The following is a 22,847-nucleotide window of genomic DNA, read 5'->3' on the forward strand; positions in this document are numbered from 1 at the left end:
AACCACAGGTTTGGGGTCTTGTTTTTTGCAAACAGCATGTGATTTCTGACTTTGGAAACAGTTATATCCAAATGTGTAACATTCTGTGAAGTGGTCACTCAGTCTATGCTTCGTTTCTGTAATGTAGAGCAGACCAGGTTGTGAGTTGGGAATAAAGTTGACTAGATTGTCTGAAGAGTAGGTCAAGTGCTGCTTCACCTGGAAGGTGTGTTTGGGCCCTTGGATACTGAGGAGGGAAGAAGTAAATGGACAGTAGTTACACTTCCTGCGGTTGCAGCAGAGGGGGCTGTGGGGAGGTTGTTAGAAGTGAAGGAAAAGTGTACTCTGATGTCCAGGACGGAACAGTCTCTGTGGAAAACTTGACTAGGGAGGGGAATATGTGTCTCGTGGTGGCATCTTGCTGAAGGTGAAGGAAATGGCAGTTAATGATACTCTGGATGTGTATGTATAGATAAGGACAAGGGGGATTCCATCACTGTAATGGGAGGAAAAAGAGAAGGTGAGAGCTGAAGTGCAGGAGATGAGTTGGACCCGGCTGAGGGCCTAAGCAACTGCAATACTCAGGAATCCTCGGTTGAGGAAGAAGGTGGACATGTAAGTTCAAGCCTTCCTTACATTCCCAGAATACAGCTACACATGAATTTCCTTAAACTACAATAGTTCCAGCAGTTTATTAGCTGGGATAATTTTTGAGACAACCTGATAATATGAATCGTGCTATTTAGATACAGGTATGTCTTTTGTCTTTAATTTTGAAGTTATGTTAACTTATTTTTAAGAACCATGGAACATAATTAGGGTTCACGTTAAAGAATTAAGTCAAATAAAATGAAAGTTGGGATGACAAGACTGGATTATGTGAGAATTCACGTACACCTGTGCGATCCACAGCAACCACAAATTAATAAATTTAGAGTTTAGGAATTTAAGTTCAATTTTAATGAGCTGTAGGCTCTGCTTTGGGCAAAGCTACTGTTTTGTTACACATTTGGATATAACTGTTTCCAAAGTCAGAAATCACATGATGACAGGTTATAGCCCAACAAGTTTATTTGAAAAAACAAGATTTTGGAGCCGGAGTCCTCCTTCAGGTGTTAGCCGGAGAGGTAGTATCAGACACAGAATTTATAAGTGACAGATCAAATCTAAGACTGAGGGTCTGAAAGCTTGTATTTTCAAATAAATCTGTTAGACTATAACTTGGTGTCTTGTTATTTCTGACCTTTTCCTCCCTAGTCCAACATCAGCACCTCCACTTCATAGTGTTCCAGTGTAATGCTGCTAGAATTCATGGAACTTTATCCAACAATGAGAAATGCCAGGTTCGAAGATGAGACTTGGGATTCTTAGTTTCTTAAGTTTTTTGCCAGGGTGGAGACTAGGTCTGTCTTGGTGAAATTTGAGGCCTCTGCCTTCTTTTCCCCGAAACCTGAGGATTTTAGGAACTCTGTTTGTTCGAATTTGATTTGTTCGTCTTGTCTCTACAATCACATAAACCTGGATTAATCACAGTTTCAAATATGTCTTTCTTCTTTGTGGAGAACTTTTTTGATTCTAAATGACAGAGATTCCATGATTTCTGTTTTCTTATTCCTGAGCTTTACCATGACAATTATGGTATGAGGGAATTTTAGCATATGTGGACTTCCAGAAAGGTTTAGACAAGGTGTTACTTAGAGGGCCACCAGGAAAGCATTAAAGGAAGAGGAATTAGAGGAAAAATCCTAAATCTAATTTTAGGAGAAAAAGGTTAGAAGAGAAGAAATTAGCAATTAAAAAAACTTGGGTAACAATATAAGTGACCATCAGAGTGTGTGTTTGTTTGTTTGTTTGTTCGTTCGTTCAATAAACTCAACCTGCTGAAATAGTAAAATAGGGAACTTGACAGTATTAGCTTGTTCGGCATGTTCATCGCTCTATATCTGAAACTTTGAAGAAGAAATAAGTGTGGAGCTGGAGCAACACAGCAGGCCAGACAGTATCAGTGGAGTAGGAAAGTTGACTTTTCAGGTCAGGACCCTTCTTCAGAAACTTTGAAAAAGAGTTGGTTGGATTTTCTCTTGCTGTTGTTGACGATTTCTTAACATTGAACAACCCAAATTTGGAAGTTTATCCAGGTCTTGATCCAGCATGAGACTGTCTTTTCAATGTTCCTCAAGTTTGTCACATTTCTATCATTTTGTTTATTACAATGAAAAAATGCACAATTGTCCGATGCGGAGCTCACAATAATGGACTATGATTTTGAACGTACAATAAAATCTTGTAGCTTTGGATGCTTGTAAACTGTTCCAGCATCGCTGTTCTCATCAAAGGTCTTCAATTTGATTAGCTTCAAAGTTAATCATCGAACTTTCTTTCTTTTTTAAATATGTTCCTCATGTCAGGCATGTATGATGAGAAAACATGCCTTGTTCCTGTACTGTAGAAATATTAGAAGTTTCAATGCAGTAGAATTGCCAAGTCAAATTTCTCTCAAAACATTTCCCCATATGAGGTGCAATGACCTAAATGACCAAGCCAGTGTTGGAACCCCTTTTACAGAAATTGAATAGAATTGGCTTTATTGTCACGTAGTCACATGAGCACAGTGAAAAGTTTAAAGTTACCACCGACCGTGCAGTCTTTGGTACACAAGTATCTAGGTACAGATTCTTGACTAATTCTTTGGAAAAAAATTAGAAAAATAAGCCCAGAAGTACAGACCTTCAAAAGTATAAAGTCATTGTAATTAATTAGAAAAATAAAGAAATAACAGTTCAGAATAACAGTCCTTCCACAATAATGTAATAAAGAAAAAGAAATGACTATACAAAAAGAAAGGATTTATCCGTTGACATTTTTTATGGCTATTCTTCCAATGGAGGATTCTTGAAATTTCTGTTCAGAAATTTTCAGGAGTAGTGCAGAGAATCTATGCAGAGGCTGTGTCACCTTTTTATGCCTCTAGCTGCCATATTCTGGTAACCATTAGTGTCCAAGAATTAAGCGATGCTCTGCCTGTGAATGGGTCAATTTGTCTTTGTGTGTATGTGAGAGAGAGAAGAGTGGGGAGAAGGAGTGTGGTGAGAGAAGATTTACGTGTTAGAGAGGAAGGGGTAAGTGCTAATGGAGATGGTTGGTAGGGTGGTCAAGTCAATAGCTAGAGGTCGAGGTCCTGACACACATCTTTGATTTTTGACTTGGAAAGAAATGGGAAAATCTGGGTCAAGAAACTGGATTACAGCAGTAGAGACAGTAGGAACTGCAGATGCTGGAGAATCTGAGATAACAAGGTGGAGAGCCGGATGAACACAGCAGGCTAAGCAACATCAGGATCAGGAAGGCTGATGTTTCGGGCCTGGACCCTTCTTTTTCTGAAGAAGGGTCTAGGCCCGAAATGTCAGCCTTCCTGCTCCTCTGATGCTGCTTGGCCTGCTGTGTTCATCCAGATCTACACCTTGTTATCGCAGATTACAGCAGTACTTTAGTTTATTTCACTTAGGTGCATTAAGTCAATTGTACTGGGCCCTAAATAGACATTCAAGATTAAATTTGTGGTTTATAGGTTATTGTGTCATGTTATGAAACTTAAAATGAAAAATGTTGAGTCTGAATGCCCTCTAGTGGCCAATTCTGCTCCAGGATTACTCACAGCTGTGACTTAAAATTGTGATGAAGTTATGTCATCCATGGTAGGCCAAATAAATTGGGTTGAAACCACTGCAAGATTTTGGTTTTGGAAATATCTGTCAAAGATGGGCACTAAATGTTAGATAGTCCAGGTATGAGGTGCATCATTATCTTGAAACTTAATTGAAATATTTTGAAGATTGATATTTTGTCTATGCTACTTCTGTTCTTGTGGCTCAATGTTGAGTAAATCATATTATATCCAAGTACATAATTTCTCAAATGCTGATTTAGTTTTGTTGAGCAAAGTTGGTTTGACTATCAATCCAAGTACCCCTGTTTTTGCATGAAAAATTTTCATTTGGTATCCTTTTGCATCTAACAATTTTAAGTTGCTGTAATACTATGCAAATTACTGCATAAGCTGTTATAATTGGAATTCTTATATAAGTAGCACAACTGTTAAACCACAAGGCACTTGGGCTCATTGTCAAAAAAGGTGACAATCTATTTTGAATTCTGTTTGGGAAAGATGTCAAAATTCATTTGGAAAAGAAATCAGCTACCACATAACTTACTACTTGCTGCTGTTCTCTTTGTGGCACCCCTGTTAATGCATTGCGTCCTTTGCCGAGAAGGATTTATCTGAAGGTTGTTACTGCCGTGTAGAAATCAGAGCTCAACTAGCAGTACAAAGAATGTATTCTCAAAACATAGAATCCTGAGTATAAGATTAATTTGAGATCTTGCTGAATTAGAAAAGCTGTGAGCTGAAGTGTTGACTAACATGAATATTCAATGATTTGAAGGGGTTGAAATGTGCCTCTAGAGAAGAATGTAGTGGGACAATTGGAGAAAGAACCAAAGCAATGAAAATGTTCTCGGCTTGATAGAAGGGGAGTGATCATTCCTGAATAACACAAAAAATAGGTAATGAGGTTTGGTGGCAGAAAGAGGATTAGACAGATCTAGACCAAGAGTAAGAAATAGAATGATGTTAGAGTACTCGAAATTGAATGTGGAGCATTCCTTCAAATAACTGAAGAGGGAAGCAGTTGACTGTGAAGTAGAGAAAACGAGTAGCAGACCTGCCCTTGGGCAGTTAACTGCCACGTGGTTGTAATCTGTCATAGATTTTCTTTCCTTCATAAAGCTGTGATCTGACGTTTACTGAACAATTGAAAAATTTATCTGGCATCCCCTGTCCCTGCTGCTTTCCAATTTAGAGCGAAGCTGCCTCTGGTTCTGCTTTCTTTCTCAACCACCTGCCACAGTTTCTGCTGATATTAACCTTGTTCCCTGTCACTTTTCCTGTGTCTTGTTAATAGTTGTGGGGATCAGCAAAGCCATAGTATAGTCCTTCAAAGATAACTTGTGTAATACTGCAGGATATCTCAAAACAATGTCTTAAAAATGAGTATAATCTGCATCTCCTGAACTACTTAATATAGTTTTGAACCTCTGGCTGATCTGGAATTCTGTAACTGTTGGGAAAACAAAATTTCTCAATAAGGGATGTTTCGACGAGCTATTTCAGCATATAATTAGATTTGTATAGGTCATTTAAAAGCTGCATCTCTATTTTTGTGTATTTTTGACTGTGGGCTCAAATGGGAACAGAAATGTTGCAAAAACAAAAAATACCAAGGATTATTGAAGGATTGCTGAACTTAAAAGCCACTGGCATGGTACTAGTTCTAAGTGCTGTTCATAGCTGCTTTTTCAACAGTAGCAGAAGCATGATTTATAGATGAGCTGGAACCGAGGAGTGTTTGTAAATTCAGCTTTGGTTGGCAACAAATAGCTTTTTGGTCTGTGGTTTGTGGATGAGTGAATAGGTATCGACAAGAAAGACAGTCCGTTTGCTAGCAATGATGTGCTTTGTTCCCAGGTAGCTGAACAACTTAGGATCATAAGAACAGAGAAGATGGTAAAAGGGGCGGAGGTGTGGCATTGTTGGTCAAGGACGGTATTACAGTTGCAGAAAGGATGTTTGGGGACTCGTCAACTGAGGTAGTATGGGCTGAGGTTAGTAACAGGAAAGGAGAGGTCACCCTGTTGGGAGTTTTCTTTAGACCTCCGAATAGTTCCAGAGATCTCGAGGAAAGGATAGCAAAGATGATTCTCGATAGGAGTGAGAGAGACAGGGTAGTTGTCATGGGGGACTTCAACTTTCCAAATATTGACTGGGAACACTATAGTTTGAGTACTATAGATGGGTCAGTTTTTGTACAGTGTGTGCAGGAGGGCTTCCTGACACAGTATGTAGATAGGGCGAAGCCACATTAGATTTGGTACTGGGTAATGAGCCTGGTCAGGTGTTAGATTTGGAAGTAGGTGAGCACTTTGGTGATAGCGATCACAATTCTGTTATGTTTACTTTAGTGATGGAAAGGGATAGGTGTATACCACTGGGCAAGAGTTATAGCTGGGGGTAAGGCAGTTACGATGAGATTAGGCAAGATTTAGGGAGCACAGGATGGGGAAGGAAACTGCAGGGGATGGGCACATTAGAAATGTGGAGCCTATTCAAGGAAAAGCTCCTGTGTGTCCGAGATAAGTATGTACCTGTCAGGCAGGGAGGAAGCTGTAGAGCGTGGGAGCCGTGGTTTACGAAGGAAGTGGAATCTCTGGTCAAGAGGAAGAAGAAGGCTTATGTTAGGATGAGATGTGAAGGCTCAGTTAGGGCGTTTGAGGGCTGCGAGGTAGCCAGAAAAGTCCTAAAGAGAGAGCTCAGAAGAGCCAGGAGGAGACAAGAGAAGTTGTTGGCGGATAGGATCAGGGTAAACCCTAAGGTTTTCAATAGGTATTTAAGGAATAAAAGAATGATGAAAGTAAGATTAAGCCCAATCAAGTTTAGTAGTGGTAAGTTGTGTGTGGAGTCAGATGAGATAGGGGAAGCGCTAAATGAATACTTTTCAACAGTATTCACTCTAGAAAACGACAATGTTGTCGAGGAGAATACTGAGATACAGGCTACTAGACTAGGTGGGACTGAGGTTCACAAGGAAGAGGTATTAGAAATGCTACAGAGGGTGAAGATAGATAAGGTCCCCTGGGCCAGATGGGATTTATCCTAGGATCCTCTGGGAAGCCAGGGAGGAGATTGCCGAGCCTTTGGCATTGATCTTTAACTCGTCATTGTCTACAGGAATAGTGCCAGATGACTGTGGTTCCCCTGTTCAAGAAGGGGAGTAGAGACAACCCTGGTAATTATAGACCAGTGATCCTTACCTCAGCTGTTGGTAAAGTGTTGGAAAAGGTTATAAGGGCTAGGATTTATAATCATCTAGAAAAGAATAAATTGATTAGGGATAGTCAGCACGGTTTTGTGAAGAAAAGGTCGTGGCTCACAAACCTCATTGAGTTCTTTGAGAAGGTGACCAAACAGGTAGATGAGAGTAAACCGGTTGATGTGGTGTATATGGATTTCAGCAAGGCGTTTGATAAGGTTCCCCACAATAGGCTGTTGTACAAAATGCAGAGGAATGGATTTGTGGGAGATATAGCGGTTTGGATCGGAAATTGGATTGCTGCAAGAAGACAGAGGGTGGTAGTTGATGGGAAATGTTCATCCTGGAGAGCAGTTACTAGTGGTGTACCAGAAGGGTCAGTGTTGGGTCCACTGCTGTTTGTCATTTTTATAAATGACCTGGATGAGGGCGTAGAAGGATGGGTTAGTAAATTTGCAGATGACACGAAGGTTGGTGGAGTTGTGGATAGTGACAAAGGATGCAGTAGGTTGCAGAGAGACATAGATAAGCTGCAGAGCTGGGCTGAGAGGTGGCAAATGGAGTTTAATGCAGACAAGTGTGAGGTGATGCACTTTGGTAGGAGTAACCAGAAGGCAAAGTACAGGGCTAATGGTAAGATTCTTAGTAGTGTAGATGAGCAGAGAGATCTCAGTGTCCATGTACACAGATCCTTGAAAGTTGCCACCCAGGTTGACAGGGCTGTTAAGAAGGCATACAGTGTTTTAGCTTTTATTAATAGAGGGATTGAGTTCCGGAACCAAGAGGTTATGGTGAAGCTGTACAAAACTCTGGTGCGGCCGCACTTGGAGTATTGCGTACAGTTCTGGTTACCGCATTATAAGAAGGATGTGGAAGCTTTGGAAAGGGTGCAGAGGAGATTTACTAGGATGTTGCCTGGTATGGAGGGAAGGTCTTACGAGGAAAGGCTGAGGGACTTGAGGCGGTTTTCATTAGAGAGAAGGAGGTCGAGAGGTGACTTAATTGAAACATATAAAATAATCAGAGGGTTAGATAGGGTGGATAGGGAGAGACTTTTTCCTAGGTTAGTGACGGCGAGCACGAGGGGGCATAGCTTTAAATTGAGGGGTGAAAGATATAGGACAGATGTCAGAGGTGGTTTCTTTATTCAGAGTAGTAAGGGAATGGAACACTTTGCCTGCAATGGTAGTAGATTCGCCAACTTTAGGTACATTTACGTCGTCATTGGACAAGCATATGGACATACATGGAATAGTGTAGGTTAGATGGGTTTGAGATCGGTATGACAGGTCGTCACATCATTCAGGGCCGAAGGGCCTGTACTGTGCTGTAATGTTCTATGTTCTATGTAAATCATTGCATCTGCAGGGGAAGAAATGTTGGTAGTACTGGGTATCAAGTCTGAAGATTTCTCTCCACTCCCCCCACTCCGCCGCCACATTAGTCATTGCTGTAAGCCCTGAATCCTTAACCAGTAGGCCAGAAATTTGATAATTCTCAGTCGGCCACCCTGCACCTTCACACAAACAAGTGAAAGCATCTGGAGAAGGACAGTCAGGGAGTATATGCCATGACATGCTAACATTTGAATGGACACTGAGCAGGGAAGTTTGAACTGCCTTTCCAGTCTTTCCCTGTTTATATTTATTTTGCATCTGTGTTTGCCTCTGTGTATAAGGAGGGGGAGTTTATAAGGTTGTTATTATTTTAACGAGTAGAGATTTATCATTGCTCAGTTTATCATTGCTCACCTTAGCTTGACTGTATTCATTTGCAATATATATTCATTTTTGTTAAGTAATTTGGAGAATTCCATGTACTTTAAAAATGTTCAACTTGGCACATATTCCTCCTTAGCATTGTCATGACCTTATTGACATCACTCCTCCCTATTCTTACCACCATCCGTTTCCTTCTCCTTGGTCTTTGGTCCACTCATATTTTCCAGTATAGTGGAAACTGACTTTTTAACCCATCTCCTTGCATGTTGCCTAAAGGGTAAAAGATAAAATATGTTCGTAGTTTGGTACATAGTCTGCAGAAAGATGGCTTGCTGTTGAACCGGGGTCATTAGCCCCTTCTTATTTTTGTCACAAGAGACCACTGTCCAGTTTGTTTTGAGTTGCTTTTTCCCTACCAATTTGAAAGGCTGTTCTTTGAAGTTCCCTTTGCATCTTAGGTGAAATTCTGTGAGGCTGTACCTCTAGTCAGCCACTTGATGTACATCTGCACCATTTTTGGCGCTGTCAGCCTTTTTTTAAAAGCAATGCAGAGTTTTTTTTAAACTGTGGTCCTAAGAAGCTGAAATGGTAGGCAAGTATGTGGTATCGCCAATGCTGTAGTAGTCTTTCTGGACTGAAGTGTTGATTTAGACTTATGTGCCTAAAGGTCTAGTGTGGCCTCAGGTTTGTGATCACCTGATTCAGGTACAGATACCACTACTGCACCAAGACTTGCAACTTTCCTGGCCATTAAAGTTAACACTTAAAACTGTTTAAGCAAAGGGCCACAAGTCGGCCATTTAAAACCCCTTGATTCTACTACACCATTCGATAGGATCATGGCTGATCTGACATTCTGCATATTCACTGTAACCCTTGATTTCCCAACTGATCAAGAATCTATCTATTTCGGCCTTAAATATACACAAAGGATTGTACTCCCACAGCGCTCTCTGGAAAGGAGCTCCAAAGACAATCGACCTTCCAAGAGAAGAAATTCCTTCTCGTGAATCTTAAATTGGCACCCTTTATTCTGAGACAATGCCCTGCGGTCCTACACTGTCCCATGTGGGGAAACATCCTCTCAGCATTTACCCTGTCAGGCCCCTTAATAATCCTCCATGTTTCAATGAGATCATTCCTCATTCTTCTAAACTCCAGGAAGTAGAGTCCCAATCAGTCTAGCCTTTGCTCATAAGACAATCCACCCCATACCAGGGATCATTCTAGTGAATGTTTTCTGAACTTCCGATGAACTAATACCTTTTCTAAAATAAGGGCACCAAACTGCTCACAGTATTCCAGATGCAGTCTCTTCTCACTTTTTATAGTTGTAAGAAAACTTCCCTTTTCTTATACTTCAATCCCTTGAAATAAAGGCCAACATTCTATGAGTCCACCTGATTACCTGCTGCAACTGTGTGTTAGCTTTTTGTTTTCCATGCACAAGTACCCACAAGACCGTTTCTGCTGTTGTTGCCTATTTAAATTATATTCTGTTCTTTCGGTTTATACCAAAATGAACAACTTCCCGTTTTCCCCCCCATTATACTCCATTTGCCAACATTTTGCCCACATGCTTAATCTATCAATATCTCTTTGTAAATTGTTTGCCTTCCTCTCTCAATCTGCCTTTCCACCTATTTTTGTGTCATCTGCCAATTTGGCTGCAGTGCATTCACTTATTTCCTCCAAATTGTTAAGATATATTATAAACAATGCTAGGGAATCCCATTGGTCATGGCTCATCAAACTGAAAGACAGCCCCTTATTACCACAAAATGTTACCTGCCCCTTAACAACTTCTCTATCCATGTACACCCTGGGCTCTTTTTCTTACGACTTAATCTTTTGTGACTTAACTTGTTGAACGCTTTTTGGAAGTCCAAGTATTACATTTACAGGTTCCCCTCTATCTACTCTGGTTGAGACTTCCTTGAAAACTCTAATAAACTAGTCAGACATAATTTTCCTTTGTTGAAGTCATGCTAACTCTTGTTTGGATTATGATTTTCCAAATGCTCCATTACTCCCTGACTTACCCAGAGACTTCTCCAACAATAAATACCAAGAAGAAACAAAGAAACCTACAGCACAGGAACAGGCCCTTCGGCCCTCCAAGCCTGCGCCGATCAAGATCCTCTGTCTAACCTGTCATCTATTTTCTAACAGTCTGTGTCCATTTGCTCCCTGCCCATCCATGTACCTGTCCAGATAAATCTTAAAAGATGCTAACATGTCTGCGTCTACCACCTCCGCTGGCAACGCGTTCCAGGCGCCCACCACCCTCTGTGTAAAGAACTTTCCATGCATATCTCCCTTAAACTTTCCTGTGGCTAATCAGCCTATAGTTCCTGCTTTTTGCCTCCCTCCCTTTTAGAATAGGATAGATTCAAATCCATCTATCTCACTATTGAATTGAACTGAACTGAATTGGCCTATGGAATTCTGTTAATGGAGGATATTTCAAATCTGGAGGTGATGTAACATGTGTTTGTTCTCTTAGACATAGGAGATTTCCTAAATTGAATGAATGGTTTTTTTTATGACACTTTTAGCAATACTATTGTCTGCAGTTACACAAGAAAACAAGTCCGTTTAATTATAAATACATCTATTGTTGTTGCTGCTAAAAGGAAGTATATTAAAACTGTAAACCAAAATAACCCAATTTACTGGATGGCCCCAAAATGAAGACATTACAGAAGGATTCCATACTTGTAACTCTTATTTTAACATGAATCAGAACTATATAATTAAGCATGAATTAATGGGAAATGATACTTAACGGTAAACTTTCCTTTAACTAGTCGATACTACAAAGTTATGGTTTGTGCGTCCGCAAGCATCCCAGTCAGTCCCATGTGAATGTAATACTGTGTAGTTACACGGTTCCACAGTGTGGCATTTTTTATTTGTGCATAGCAAGTCAGGAGTTCTGTCTGACAGTAACTTTTACCTCAATATTTCATGCCTGTATTTATCATCAGCAAGGTGCACTTCCACAAACTGTCTCTTCCTCAGGTCACTGCAATCCTGATGATACATCTTTCCAGAGTTCATTTGTCAACAACCAGCCAATAATAGCCTGGTGCACAGTTTGATCACTTTTGAGAAAGCACACAGCTCTTTATTATATCTGAGCAATTCACAAAGCTTCCCAGGTATTAGACCTTTCTTAACCTGTTTGCATTTTGCCTTCGAGTTCCCTTTCTGCTGAAATAAAAATCTGACATATATTCTAGAGTGATTTGCTGTTTCTCCTCACAAGAATAGTCAGTGTTTATCTGATTGTCTCTGTCTCTGTTAACATTTTTCTTGTGCCTGCATCTGGCCTTCGTCCTTCAGTTCCTGTACTTGTAGCTCTCCATGTTTGGCCGCACACCATCTGCATCCTTCCTGTTAGGTTCTAAAATAGAGAGTCACCATGTCACATGGACTAGTTAACATCTTGTTATCCAAAAAAAAGTTACAGTTGATCCCTTTACAATTGATGCAAGCCCTTAATAATGTCAAAATATTCAAACATCCTTTGAACAATTACGGATACTACAGACATTTTAAAGAACTTGCATGTTTTCGTTGCTGTGCTGTTTTCAGTTCAACAGTTGTCACATTATCCACAGTGGGTGTTAAATTATAATGGCTCACAAAATAAAAATGATAAAACATGCGCATGTGCCAACTTGTAACTACTTGATCCACTTGTTCCAATAATTATAGGCCACAATTAGTGTTGTATTTGGGATTGGTTTGCCATATTTTTTTAAAAAATGTAGGACACTGCAGAGGGTGCAGAGAAGATTTACAATGATGATACTTGAGATGCATAGGTATACACATCAAGAAAGAATTAACTAGCTCAGTTTCAATTGTCAAAAAAGGAGGCTAAGCATGATCTTACAGTGTCACTAAAAACTACGCAAGGCTTTGATAGAGTGGTTACAGAGTGAACATTTCCTTAGTTGGGAGGGTTATTATTAGAGACCATCAAAATAATATAATCATCAAGAAATCAATGCAGAAGATAATTTTATTCCAAGAGTAATAAGAGTGTGACTTGCTACCACAGGGAGTTGTTGAAGCAAATCCTGTGCTTTTACATATTGCTAAAAAGAGACATAAAATTGAAACTTTTTGTCTTGCACACTCATCAGGACTGAAATGGAAGAAAACCAACTGTAGAAAGGAAATAAGAGTTTATACAGCACTGCAGTAGAGTGATCATTGATTGGAAAATGGTTGTCATGACGATGAAGTAGAGACTGTCAGTCTCAGTTAACTTATTAAATTCAAATATGGCCAATTGAATAACTGGTCAGGACATTGCCATGGAGATGCAGCATAGATTGGCTGTCACCATAGCTTGCTATTCGTAGACATTACACATTTTTCACATGAACATGTTACTTCAGCCTGCATGTAATTGGTCTCCACGTATGAATGAATGTAGCCTTCAACACCCGTAAATGAATCACACAACAAGCATGACTGAAAATATATGTTGGTTTCACATGTAATTCTGAGTGTGGTGAGGATTATTTAGAAAATATTGTCCAATAGCAGAATCACATGTAATGTTGGATTCTTTTCTGAATTTTGCAAGCACAGCATGATAGAGAATGGTTGGCATGCTGCCTGCTGAGGATAGTCAAAGGGATATATTGTTTGATACGGTTTCTTTATAGCTTGAATTACACCGGAATATATTGTTTACACCAACACTGAAACTCAAATGTCATGTTACCCAAAAGTGGTAGGCAACATGTCTTTTTGACTCTTTGAAAGTATTCTGTTAGTGCGAATGACACTTGTTTACTGCAAAATAGCAGCATGAAATGTCTAGCATCACCTGTTACAAACATTTTTCAGACGTTCAAAACTTTTGGCAGTGCATCGAAGGCCACTTCATGCCAGAGAACCTAAGAGGGGCAATACCTTTGAAGCTTTTGATTAATGTGTTGGCAGTATATAGCCAGATTATGCCAAGTTGAAGGCATGCCATTGCAGGTCCTTCATGGAGAATGAGGAAAGTAACAAGTCTTGTTGCAGTTATACAAGAATCTTGCTGAGATCTGTCCTGGATCATTGTGTACAGTTTTGGTCTTATAAAACAAAGGATATATTTGCCATTGAGTGCAATGGAGCTTTATCAGATCAGTTTTTGGGATAACGAAGTGTGGAGCTGGATGAACACAGCAGGCCAAGCAGCACCTCAGGAGCACAAAGCTGACGTTTTGGGCCTAGACCCTTCATCAGACCCTCTCTGATGAAGGGTCTAGGCCCGAAACGTCAGCTTTTGTGGTCCTGAGGTGCTGCTTGGCCTGCTGTGTTCATCCAGCTCCACACTTTGTTATCTTAGATTCTCCAGCATCTGCAGTTCCCATTATCACTGATACAGTTTTTGGGATGTCAGGTTTGTTTTATGAGAAAAGTTTGAGGAAACTGGGTGTGGGGTTTAGAGTTTTTAAGATTAGGAGGTGACTTTTAAGACGATGATTATCAGTACCATGTTATTGTGAATGGTGATTCTTGAACCAGGCAACAAATCTCAAACAAAAACAGAAATTGCTGGAAAAGTTCAGCAGGTCTGGCAGCATCTGTGGAGAGAAATCAGTGTTAATGCTTCTAGTCCAATGACCCTTCCTCAGAATTGACAGTAGCTTGGAAAAAGTTGTTTTTGTGCAGAAGATAGGATGGGGAGGGGGTAAGGAGTAAATGAAACGAGGAGATAGAGGCCAAAGAGAGAGCGAACACTTGGGCAGACAAAGGAGTGGACACTCATCAGCCCTGGAAAATGAATAGCTACTAATGGGGACTACTATTGGTAAATAGTGGGTCGCGAGTAAAAGCAGACCATGTGATAATAAGGCCTTGTTGAATTTGACATTGAGTCCAGATAGCTCTAAAGTTCCCAGTGGAAAATGATGTGCTTTTTTTTCAGTTGGTGCTGAGCTTCTCTGGAACATTGTCACAAACCTGCGACAGAAGTTTGCCAGGGAACAAGGTGATGTGTTGAATTAGCAGGCAACTGGAAGCTCAGGGTCTGTTTTATGGACGCAGTGTAAATGCTCTGCAAAACAGTCACCCAGTCTATGTTTTGTTTTCCTAGTGTAGAGGAGACCATATTGTGAGCAGTGAATGCAGTATACTAGATTGAGTCATGTGTAGTTAAAGCACTGCTTCACCTCATAGGTGTGTTTGGGCCCTCGGACACTGAGGAGGGAGGAAGTAAATGGACAGCTGTTAAACCTTCTGCTGTTGCAGGGGAAGGTGCCATTGGGCTCTTTGGGGGATTGGAGGTTGTTAGAACAAAGAACATAGAACATTACAGCACAGTACAGGCTCTTCACACCCTAAACCTAAGGTCTATCTAACCTCCATCCCATCTTCTACTATCATGATTCTTTGCCCTGAAACACCTTCCTCCTAATTTATTACTCTACCCCCACTAACCTACGTGCAGGGTCTGAACCAGGGGCCTGGTGGGTGATCTAGGCTGCCTGAGAGTCCCTGCAGGGTTACCAGTCACACAGCCCAGAACTCCCTACAGCATTCCATTCTGGGGTGAGGTGTCTGTGGTTGGTGTTGCATTCTGCAGTTTGCATCGTGTTCTGTGGTTTTGTTTTTCATGGCATCATGGAATAGTGTAGGTTAGATGGGCTTCAGATTGGTATGACAGGTCGGCACAACATCGAGGGCCGAAGGGCCTGTACTGTGCTGTAATGTTCTATGTTCTATCATCGATATGCCTACCTAATTGCTGCTCAAATGCCCCTAAGGAGGCCGACTCCACCAACCTCTCCGGCTATACGTTCCACGCCCCTACCATTCTGAGTAAAGAACCTACCTCTGACTTCTCCCCTATATCTACTTCCATTCACCTTAAAACTATGCCCCCCTTGTAATAGCTACCTCCACCCTAGGAAAAAGGTTGGGTGTGAAAGAGAAGGGGACCAGTGTGTCCCGGAGAGAATGGTCCTATGGAAAGCTGACAAGGGAGGGGAGGGGAATATGTGTCTGGTGGTGACGTTCAGTTGGAGGTGGTGGAAGTGGTAGCTAATGTTCCTCTTGATGTGGATGTTGGCTGATGGTAGGTGAGGACATGGAGAACCCTATGCTGTTGTGGGAGGAAAGAGACAGGGTGAGGGCTGAAGTACATAACATGGTTTGGACCCACTTGAGGGCCCTGTCAACTGGGTCCTGTCAACTATGGTGCTGGTGAATGCTTGGTTGAAGTAAAAGGTGGACATTTTGGAGACCCCCTTGCCCAAGTTGGCACCCTGAGAATGAATACAAAGGAGACAGAGGAACTGGGAGAATGGAATAGAGAGTTTAGAGGAAGCAGCTTGTGAAGATATGTAGTCAAGGTAACTCTGGGAGTTGGTTGGTTTGTAGTGGACATTGTTGGCCAACCTATCCCTAGAAATGGAAACAGAGATGTCAAGGAAGGGCTGATGGTGTCAGGGATGATAACTTTAAGGTGAGAGTGGAGTGAAATTGATAAACTTTCAAACTAAAAAATCTACAAACAGGCCTGGCCTGGTAGACCCATTGTTTCTCCAGCTCCCACAGAACTCATCCAAGATATGTGGGACCTTTTGTAAAGGTGGCATACGGAGGAATCTTCTAAAAATTACTTTTATTCAGTAATAGTTAGTTCATCCTTGATGCTAGAAGTACTTCGAGGGTCTGGAAACATGTTGGGAGGATAAAAGACGATCATATTTTTATAACAACTTTGACCATGGACCAAAGCAGTCTGAAGTCAAAGATACCCATGTGATGTTGAAACACATCAACCAATAAATACTACCAGATTTTCCATGTGTCTCCAACATTGAGGTTGTAGACTTACTCATAGACTATGCATATAAATAACTAATAAGCGGGACAGAACACCAACGCTTTACCAGAGGTGGACTGACTATGTTACCTAGCAGGGTGATAGTGTATGCCATCAAACACAATGGCTTTCTGAGCAAGTCTACAACCTCATTCACAACCTGAGCTACAAATCATCTCAAAAACTGTCTTCAACATTTTTAAGCACCAGATCACGTTTTGAATTTAACTGGCACCAAAGATCGACTGTGAAAAAAATAAGAAATAAACAGTTAATTTTTCATTTCGTACAAATCTAAAACAAAGCATAATTTGTTTATTTATTTTCCTGTACTCACCCGTCACAGTGTGAGATTCATGACTGCATGTTGTCTGCATGTGCCTTGAAATCGTATTTGTAGTTTGAGACTGTTGGTCACGTCTAGACCGCCAAATTTGTAGGTGTGAAAGGGTGCGATAGTTGGACTTTATTTGTGTGAACACTGACATGCAGAAATATGTGGAATCAAAGTAATTCTTCTCTTTTAAAGCACAGGATGACAGACATTTTTCTTCATTTGCCGGTCTCAAAATTGTTTTCCTTTGATCTGAATTTCAGCTTAATCTCATTCTGCAGTAATTATCTCAATTTCAGCTCCATTGCTTTTTGGATCAAACAATGGAATTTGGTAGCCAATCCACCAATGTGTAAACTTGAAGGAATGAATTTGAGAGACAAATGCAAACCTGTTATGTCGCATGTAATTTTTGAATAATCGAATTCTTACATTAATATCTTCAGGTGTGCACAGATGTTTTCTGGGTGAAACCTTTCTTATCTTTGCCTTTTTTTTCTAGTAAGATTTCCAGACACGGGGAGTGTTACCATTTCAGTTTTTCATTGGGAGACCTGCAGACCCAGTTTTAGTTTGAATGCATTCACAGCGTTCATCGTATCTACAAAGTCTCTGCTGTTTCCTGGTACTATACAGTTCAGTTTTGATGTTATGCCTGTTACGAACCCAAAGTTGAACAACCATGCATTGACAGCTCACTGCACGTTTCCTTTCTCTGTTTAAGAAAATGACAATTTGAGGCATCAGTTCTAAAAGCTTTACAGGACCTTCCCTTTATTTAACAATCTCACATCAGTATGGAGGACTAGTACAGTGTGTCCAGTCAGGATTTAAAGAAGTGCTGAAGGCTTCCTGCTTGAATTAAGTTTATAATCTTACCTTGCATTATATGAGAACACTCCATGACTTTACTTCTTCGTGTTGCTGGATTATGCAATGTTTTTGATGAAAGAGGAGAAATCATGATCATTTGTCCAAAACACACTAAAAGCCTGCATTTACACCAAGCTTAGCTGGCGTACCATTCGTTATGATGGAAACCAGTTTCTGAATTGAACTGTTTTTCTCAAGCCTTTACTTTTGAATTTATTTTATCCTTACTACTTGTACTGTAAGGGGCAAAGAGTGAGAAGGTTTTCTTTAGTTGTTTGTGTGCATATGTTTTTTTAAGGACATAACAATCAGCTGGACTGTATCAACATACTGCAGTGAAAGCTATTCAGTCCTTCAGGACAGGCTTTATTTGCCGAAAGATGTCTTCAGACAAATTTTCCGCTCGTCTTCCTGCTAAGTGACATGATAACAAAGTGTGGAGCTGGATGAACACAGCAGACCAAGCAACATCTTTGGAGCACAAAAGCTGACATTTCGGGCCTAGAAGGGTCTAGGCCCGAAACGTCAGCTTTTGTGCTCCTAAGATGCTGCTTGGCCTGCTGTGTTCATCCAGCTCCACACTTTGTTATCTCGGATTCTCCAGCATCTGCAGTTCCCATTATCTCTGTTAAGTGACATGGTCTTGTTAGCAGTTATTACTTCTTTCTTCTTAAAGCCTTTGAATGAAGTGGCCCTTTCTTTAATTACTTTGTCATATGTAAATGATATCTTGCATTTTGCAAGAAGTTTCAGAATGTGAAATATTGCGTCGGTGCTTAGCCTTTGTTGTTGATTTATCATCAAATGACTTAGCTTTTAAAACAGCCTTCAGTTTGTCAACTTTCTTTGTTCAAAGCATGCTGTTCAAGGGAAAAACTAGCCTTGATTTTCTCAAATTCAAAATAAATACTAGTAAAATGTGCATAGCTAAATTAGACAGTTTATATCACATTAAATGAGTGTTGATCCCTTAGAGAATGACACTTGGAAATGAATGAGAAACAAAGACATGTGAGACTTTGAACGGAACAAGTACTTGTGTTGAGAGTTGAAGACCTAGCAACCCAAGTATTGTCGAAAAAGAAGAGGCAATAAAGGAGATAGGAACATCAAACAATTACAAACGCCACAGGAAAAATGCTAAGAATACAATGAAAGCTGAAGATTGACAAGACTTCTGGACCTGATAGTCTACATGTTACGTTCTTAAAAGATGTGGCTGCAGAGGTAGTTGATGTATTAGTTGTAATTTTTCACATTCCCCACATTCTGGAAAGGCCCCACAGATTGGAAAACAGTGAATGCAGCACCGTTATTGAAGAAAGGAGGGAAAAATAAAGCAGGAAACTCTGAACCAGTTAGTCTAACTTCTGCCAATGGGAAAATGCTTGAACTCATCGTTATATAGGTAATAATGGGATATATGGACAATCGTAAAATCATTGATAATGGGAACTGCAGATGCTGGAGAATCCAAGATAATAAAATGTGAGGCTGGATGAACACAGCAGGCCCAGCAGCATCTCAGGAGCACAAAAGCTGACATTTCGGGCCAGGACCTTCATCAGAGATGGGGATGGGGTGAGGGTTCTGGAATAAATAGGGAGAGAGGGGGAGGCGGACCAAAGATGGAGAGAAAAGAAGATAGGTGGAGAGGAGAGTATAGGTGGGGTGGGGTGGGGTGGGGGAGGGGGTGGGGGGTGGGGGGGGGTGGGGTGGGGGGTGGGTGGGGGTTGGATGGGGGTTGGATAGGTCAGTCCAGGGAAGACGGACAGGTCATGGAGGTGGGATGATGTAAGTAGGTACGAGATGGAGGTGCAGCTTGGGGTGGGAGGAAGGGATGGGTGAGAGGAAGAACAGGTTCGGGAGGCAGAGACAGGTTGGACTGGTTTTGGGATGCAGCCCAATGACATCAATGTGGACTTCACCAGCTTCAAAATCTCCCCTTCCCCCACCGCATCCCAAAACCAGCCCAGTTCGTCCCCTCCCCCCACTGCACCACACAACCCGCCCAGCTCTTCCCCGCTACCCACTGCATCCCAAAACCAGTCCAACCTGTCTCTGCCTCCCTAACCTGTTCTTCCTCTCACCCATCCCTTCCTCCCACCCCAAGCTGCACCTCCATCTCCTACCTACTAATCTCATCCCACCTCCTTGACCTGTCCGTCTTCCCTGGACTGACCTATCCCCACCTACCTCCCCACCTATACTCTCCTCTCCACCTATCTTCTTTTCTCTTCGTCTTCGGTCCGCCTCCCTCTCTCTCCCTATTTATTCCAGAACCCCCACCTCATCCCCCTCTCTGATGAAGGGCCTAGGCCTGAAACGTCAGCTTTTGTGCTCCTGAGATGTTGCTGGGCCTGCTGTGTTCATCCAGCCTCACATTTTATAATCATAAAATCATCACTGTTTTCTGCAGGGAAAATAGTGTTAGACAAAGTTCCTTGAAGATGTAACAAGCACAATGTATAAAGTGAACAGTACATGTAGTATACTACAGTCTCTAAAAGACATTCAATAAGGTGCTTCTTAAAAGGTTTCTACACAAGAAAAGAGCTCAAACTGTTGGGGATGTATTATCATTGATACAGAAATAGCTAACAAACAGAATACCAAATAGGGATAAATTGGAAATTTTCAGGTTGGTAAACTCTAATGAGTGGAGCTCCACAGGCCTCAGTTATCTGTGAAACACTAAAGACTTTGAAAAGGCCATTTGTGCTGTAATGGCATTTTCTGCTGATGAATAGGTAGGGAAGCAAACTGTGAGGGTGGTACAGTCTTGGCAAAGCCAAATAAACGATGTTGGACAAGAATTGGCGGATGGGATATAGTGTGGAAAAATGTGAGGTTCGCTTTTTCAAAAGAAAAGCAGATATTATTTAAATGGAAGAAATGCAGAAAGATTGGTGGGGCCTCCAGTTTTGAATCACAGAAGATTAGCATGCAGATATATCAATCAAGTAAGAAGGCAAATGGAATATTGTAGTGTAGTGCAAGTGGGAAGGCCTCACTGCATTTGTACAGAGCACTGTTGAGACAGCACCTGGAATATTATATACAGTTTTGATCATCTTAAGATTGGAAGCAGTTCAGAGTAAGATTCGTTCAGCTGATTCTTGCAATGAAGCACTTGTCTTATGAGGAAGGATTGGACGAAGTGAGCATTTATTCATTGAGGGTTTAGAAGCATGAGGGACAATCCTGTAGAAATAAATATACTTACGAGGAGGCTTGACAAGATGAGAGGAAGCTCCTTTTGTGAGGTCTTTGGAATAGTACAGAACAGTAGATGCCCTTCAACCCATTGAGTTGATATCACCAAAAATATATTACTATCTACACAAGTCACACTTTTCTGCACCAGGACCATAGCCTTGAATGTTATGACAATCAAGTGCCCATTCAAGTATTCATAAAGGTTATAAGGTTTCCTGCCTCGATTACTCTCTCAGTGCATTCTAGATCCCCACCACATTCTAGGTAAAAGAGATTTTCTTTAAATCCCTGTTAAGCCTCCTGTTTTTCACTTATAAGTTATGCCCCCTTGTTTGTTGTCCTTCAACTAAGAGAAGCAGCTATTTCCTATTCACCTGTCCATGCCCTCATAATCTTATATACAGTTATCATGTTCCCTTTTTATCTTTCTCTGCTTGACTTAACCTGAAATCAGTGCTGCATAAACTGACAACTGCCAATAATCCTGAAGTATTGAGAAGTTCTTATTACATCAGCGCAGTATTATTTTATTTAAAATGTAAATTTAAAATGCAACCAGTTCTGTTAACACAGACTACCCATAAATTAACAACAAATGTGTTTTAAAGAATTTAAATTTCTTTTCCTTGGACTGATGGGTTGGAAAACCAATTTCCATTTGCCAGGCAGCAGAGAATTGGGAAGGGCTGTGGGCAGATAGGGTGGGATTGCACACTTTGTGTTTTGAATCCCTACAGTGTGGAAGCAGGCCCTTCAGCCCAACAAGTCCATATTGATCCTCAGCATCCCACCCAGATCCATCCCCCCAATCTAAACACCCCTGAACACTGTGAGCAATTTAGCATGGCCAATCCACCAAGTCTGCACATCTTTGTGCTGTGGGAGGAAACTGGAGCACCAGGAGGAAACCCACGCAGATGCAAAGAGAATGTGCAAGCTTCGCACAGACAGTCGCCTGAGGGTGGAATCAAACCCGGGTCCCTGGCGCCATAAGGCAGCAGTGCTAACCACTGAGCCACCATGCTGCCTTATTTTGAAGTTGTTAGAGGTGAATTTATTTCCCTGGACAGTTCAAATTTAATCCAGTTAGCTTGGGGTCATCTGACTGACCAGATTTAGTAAAATAGAGCACTGATTTTTACCTTTTATTGGGGTATTGGCCACTAGTTAAATATTTATATACATTATTTAAAATAATTTCTGTCTGGGTTTCCCATGGCACAGCTGTCTGGTCTCAGTATGATGAAAATGTTCTTGCTGCATTTGTGTCTCACCTTCCATCCTGAACAACTCTGACTTTTTTCCACTTCTCCAATTCTGTAGTTTTGAACTTCCCTAATTTTAATTGCTCCACCTTCGTTGTTGATCCTTTTCATTACCAGGGCACTAAGCTGTAGAATTTTCACTGTACACCTCTCCGTTCCCTTTAGGATCGCCTTAAAACCTGTCTTTAATCAAACCAAGATAACAAGGTGTAGAGCTGGATGAATACAGCAGAACATTTTCTGCAGAAGGGTCTAGGCCCGAAACGTCAGCTTTCCTGCTCCTCAGATGCTGCTTGGCCTGCTATGTTCATCCAGCTCTTTACACCTTGTTATCTCAGATTCCCCGGCATCTGCAGTTCCTACTATCTCTTTCAATTAAACTGTTGGGCATCTGCCTTAATATTTTGCATGAATCACTTCGGTTTTGGTTATTGTTTTATTTGTTACAAATACAAATTATTGGTCTCTTTTTAAAAATAGAATAGCATTGAGAAGCTCAAATTAAAGACATTAGTTGTGGTGAAACTATCTCCTGGCTTTCCAGTAGGATCGGTTAGCTAAATACATACTATCTGATAGTCTGTTCGTAAACCTTTGAGGCGTAACCACAAGAAGCAGTGAAATCCAACATTTATGGTTTCAATGACAGTTCTCTGAAAGATGCCTTCAAGCTGTGGTATTTCAATTTGAAGTAGCAAATCCATTACTTCCTATTCTTTTCGTTGCGGTTGACTGTCAAACTGT

At 41.0% G+C, this 22,847-nt stretch overlaps 1 protein-coding gene across 5 annotated transcripts in view; it reads left to right on the plus strand.

The window, feature by feature from the left end:
• diaph2 (diaphanous-related formin 2) overlaps positions 1-22,847 on the plus strand; it is a 632,555-nt gene that overhangs the window by 79,330 nt on the left and 530,378 nt on the right. The gene's annotated exons all lie outside the window — the stretch shown is intronic.

This window comes from Stegostoma tigrinum, chromosome 15 (genome assembly GCF_030684315.1).
Source record: "Stegostoma tigrinum isolate sSteTig4 chromosome 15, sSteTig4.hap1, whole genome shotgun sequence".
NCBI lineage: Eukaryota > Metazoa > Chordata > Chondrichthyes > Orectolobiformes > Stegostomatidae > Stegostoma > Stegostoma tigrinum.